The 4,817-nt window shown below is 42.5% G+C and overlaps 1 pseudogene; it reads left to right on the top strand.

Annotated features, from left to right (window-relative positions):
• The first annotated feature begins 613 nt into the window (after positions 1–613).
• On the top strand, positions 614–729 carry LOC115072422 (annotated as a pseudogene).
• The last annotated feature ends 4,088 nt before the right edge of the window (positions 730–4,817 follow it).

Here is a 4,817-nt window from a genome sequence, read left to right as displayed (position 1 = left end):
GGGAAGAAAGAGGGTCCCCTAGAGGGTTCTTAGTCTCATTCATAAGAGAATTGAAAAATGGACCCAAACGACAGAAAGTGGACAGACTTACGGAGACCTACATGACTATGGCTGGTCAGATGTTCTATGGAGTTCTGTTTAACAAGGCAGGATTCCAGACAGGAAAAATTCACTATCTCATTACACACCAGGTATTCCGCCCATCTATTTAGCATAACTTAAGGTGAACCTACCTTCCTAGGAGTGGTTCTATCACCAGGTGATTGACCAGTGAGATTGGAAAGGTGGGTCCTCCAACAGATAGACTAGGGATTTTATAGTCTTGACCAGTTAAACTTATGGGACTTTTTGCTACTTTATCATTCCCCCCTCTGAAGAGCTAAGCCTAAAATCTTGTAAGGATTAGATACAGGCTCCCAAATACTTTTGACATTTTTGGCCTTTGGAACAGAGTACGTTGCTAAGAGGCCCAAGGACATTTTGACTTTAAGATGTATCAGTTGGGACTGAGCACCCCACAATCAACTATTCTCTAGATTTTGAGCAGTTATGAATCTCTGTAATAGTCTCCATCTATTACAAAAAGAAACTTCTTTATTGAGGGGGTGAGAGTTATACTTCTCAGTCTTTTGGCTAAGATCAAGTGTAATACTTGTTCTTATCAGTTTAATGGTCTTATACTTCTTTTACAGGTAAGGATGCATCACAAAGATTAAACATAGATCCCAAAAATTAAACAGCAAATACAAACTAAACCTAAGAATAGCTTTAATATCTTAAGACTAGCTCTTGCATGCTTTATTTTCTCTCTCTTTCTGTGTCTCTCTCCCCTGATCTTTTGAGACAGGATCTCCCTGTAGCCCCAGCTGGCCTGGAACTCACTATATAGACAAGACTGGCCTGGATGTCATAGAGATTCACTTGTCTCTGCCTCCTGAGTGCTGGAATAAAAGAAAAGTATGTGCCACCATGCCCAGCACATCACTCACTCTTCATTTCTTCTGTTCTATAAATATGTACTGAGTTTCTACAATCAGCTAGTCCTTGTGGTGAGTAAAGCAATCCAGGTCCTAACTGTAGAGGCTGAAATAGTGCTTGGTGCTGCTTGTGGTTTCTTCCTTTCAACTGCTTTTGAGACAGGGAATATAGTCTATTTAAGTGTCTCCAGTGGAAGCTAGTTGACAGCCTGACACAAGGTTAGGGCTCATTGAATCGTTCATAAGTAGTAGTATTGATGGATGGATAATTTTAATATAATATAGTTCATGATGACTATTCCAAGAATCATGGATTTGGCACAAAAACAGACCTGTATGCTGCAGAACAGAGGTATACAATAATGCATGGGCTTTGAAGTTAACCACCACTTTTAAATGTCATCTTTGTGTGATTTGGGCAGCTCTCTTAATGTTTATGAACTTCATTGTTAACATAGCCAACAATACCAACCTTGAGGTCGTGTTTTGAGGACTGACAGTGCCTGTCTTAGTAGTTGGTGTATAGAAGGTACCCAGTCAATGATAGCGATTATGCAAGGTTAGAGGGAGACACAGGGCATCAGTCTGAGCTTTGCAAGTATGGTAGGTATGCAGCGAGGGCATCACCCCAGCCAGAATTATGGCTGGAATATCCCACTTGGTCCAGCCACTCTGAACATAGAGTTCTTTCTTAGACCAGAGACCTTGCAGGCCTTTCTTTCTCCACAGAATTTGGGAGGAAGAGCTGGTCCCGGCCCTGCAGAACTGCTATGTTTCTATAGCTGAGTCATGCTGACCAGCACCCAGGACAACTTGTGCCTGTGTCATTAAAGCACAGAGGTCCTCAGGCGCCACGAAAGCCAGTCCTGCCTTTTTATCCCCCTGGCTACAAAGGCCAGAATCCCACACGTGGAACAGAATGTAAACACACTCCCCAAGCATCTATTTGCTCTCAAATTGACCAATGTTTCCTGTCCACCTCCTACATGTTTCCACCTCCACTCAGCTTCAAAGACTGAAAATGCATATGAGTGAAATCTTCAGTAGTGACTGATCCAAAGAAAAGCTTCGCGTTGTAGTCCCAGGATTTTCAAGCTCATTTGCACTGTTTTCAGTAAGAACCTAAAGAATAATTCACACTTTGGTTGATTGTGCAAAAGTAGGGAAAAGTTAATGCAGTAACAGAAACCCATGGATTCAAAGACAGAAGCCTGAAAAATCGAATAAACAAAGAGAGTAATCTCAATGATCCATAATAGGAAATGGATTACAGAAAATCATGACATACTCTTACACCGAAATACACACAGCTCCTGAAACTGTTAGTTTTAATGTTATCAGAAAGCTGTTTTAAGTGTAGTATATAAAAAAGAATGGGCAACTGCATACGGCATAGTTTTAATTATTAAATAGTTATGAAATAGACTGAGTAAACTAGTGAATTTGAATCTAGGAGTTTTATGCTTATTGCTTTTACTTGCATATAAATATACACTAAATGCTCAAAATCACTTATATCTAAAATATTTAAAAATATAATAGTGTCACATCCAGGCCCCTTTACTTTTCAAAAGGAAGTTGTAAGGCAAACTCAGTAAGAACCTGGGTAAAAAGGACTTAACTTTGCAAAATCCTAATTGTCCTCATAGGAACGAGCAGCACGGAAGGTGCCCATCGAGCCAGCAGGAAGGGAGACAAGAGAGTTGCCTTAGCTGCCAAACTGAAGAGCAGTGTTCCATGGAACCAAGTTCAAAAGAGAGAAAGAATCCCAGATTGTGAGCCACAGAGTAGAAGGGTTAATACTCTGTCCCTGGGTTAACAGCTCTGTCCCTGACGGCTGTTGAATGTGACTAGCTTATTGCTGCTCCCTAATTTTCAGTATAATATCTTTTGTAAGATGGAGGAAATCATTGCTTCCTTCATTTGTTCACTTGTTTGATAACTTTCTCAAGGACTGGATGCAAAGCAGTGAAGAGAACAGACACGTCTCTTGCCTTCTGGGGACTTGTGTTCTGGTGGGAGCATGCCCTGGAATGCTAAGTAAACAAATACATAAGCTGGTGCTAGGTGCCTGAAAATGAGAAGACAGGGTCAGTATACAGCACTGGATGCAAGGTCCCTACAGAGGTGATCAGTAGGTCGGTCACTAGGTGAAACGAGAAGCCCTGCCCTGGCCAGTTTCCCAAGCAAGGGAAGCCAGAAAGCAACAAGGGGCTGCAACACAAAGGTAGAGGTGGGGTTACCAAGGTGGTTGAGAGTGAAGGGAGTGTTTTTTCCTCTGCAGTTTAAAAGCGTCCATCCTAGAGTCAGTCGGCAGGTTCAAAATGCTTTTAGCACACTCGAGAGCTAAAGTCCAAGGCCTCTGCACGGCAGTGCATTGACAGAACTTAGGAGCAGCCTTACCGTGGGGCTTTGAAGGCCCGCTGAACAACTATTAGCTGATCCACTTGACAAACAGTGACGCAGTCCCCAGGCATGTTTGTGCCCAAGCAGGTGACGATTTTCTCTCCGCTGACTCGGGTCAAGGACTTTCTGCTTCCAGATTTCGGGCCCCAGGTGACGTTGGGCACAGGGGGTCATGTGAGGAATGGAATAGGTCATGCCCCAGGAAGGCGGCAGAGATCTGTACTTAGCTGATATTTCCAAGAGCCTACTTTTTCTCCATGAGTCAGGAGCACATTCATCCAAACAGCATAGACAGTATGATGATTCATCAATTTCCAAACCCTTGGGAAAAGAATTCATTGCTAGCTTCTTCTGTTTTCCTAACCCCTACAGATAGAGCTATAGCTCAGGAAGATAAACTAGGATGAAGGTAAGGGCAAAAAAGGGGAAGCAATTACTGTCCTCCATAATTATAAGCCTTATCGTTTATTGTGTGCTAATAGTTGAATTTTCAAGCAGATGTTATTAATTAGTGAAATAACAAGGCAATTTGCATTCATCTCGATTCAGAGAAGAATTAAAATTACTTTGGTCTAAGCAAATATAGGTAATTCAGCTTCATTGCTGTTTGCTTTTCAAGAGATGGGGAAACTGAGGCAGGGAACTGTGGGTTAGAAGGTAGAGTTAAAGAAGCTTTTCTTAAGGCTCCATAGAAAGTAGATTATTGGTTCAGAGATGGCTCAGCAGGTAAAGGCATATGCCACCAAACCTAGCAACCGGAGTTCAGTCTCTGGGACCCACATGATGAAAAGAGAGAATGAATTCCTGTAAATTGTCTTCAAGATGATAATACAGGAACAGGAAGATTGGTCAGCCTAACCTGCCAATAACATCCACCATCCAGGACATCTGATCTGATTTGCTTTCTTTACTCACAGCGAGTGGCCATCAGTCCCTACCTGCTGTGACTGTACTGCAGAACAAGAAGGAATCATCTGTATCTACAGAGTAGCCGTGGTTTGTGAAGTAAATGGATGCTACCCAGAGCTCAGGAGAAGTGCCACTTCAGAAGGAGGAGGAGGGCCCTCCATTAATTTACACTGTGTGACACTAGGTATCTCCAAAGGAACTGTACACAAGGAAGCTGGGGTTCAGACAACCAGAGGAAATAAATATCATCTTAAGGAAGATGTCAGAAGTTCGCTGGAGTTCCAGTCTGAATCCTGAGTGAAGGTCCTAGCAGTTTCCCTCTCCGTTGAAAGGATCCAGGCACAAGGAATTAGAATAGAGCAGGACATATACTCAACCATTCTGTAACTGGGTTCTGGAATGAATGTGATGTGTGAGAGTGTAAACCTGCTTTTACTGGATACTAGCTGTGTTCTGGTGGCTACGTTGTAGCAACTGAGAGCATCTATTCAACAAGTATACTCATAAGCACCTCTGTCTATTCAT

Source organism: Nannospalax galili, unplaced genomic scaffold (assembly GCF_000622305.1).
Source record: "Nannospalax galili isolate Female #2095 unplaced genomic scaffold, S.galili_v1.0 scaffold380, whole genome shotgun sequence".
Lineage (NCBI taxonomy): Eukaryota > Metazoa > Chordata > Mammalia > Rodentia > Spalacidae > Nannospalax > Nannospalax galili.
Note: the sequence above shows the minus strand (reverse complement) of the source record. Positions and strands in the feature narration are given on the sequence as shown.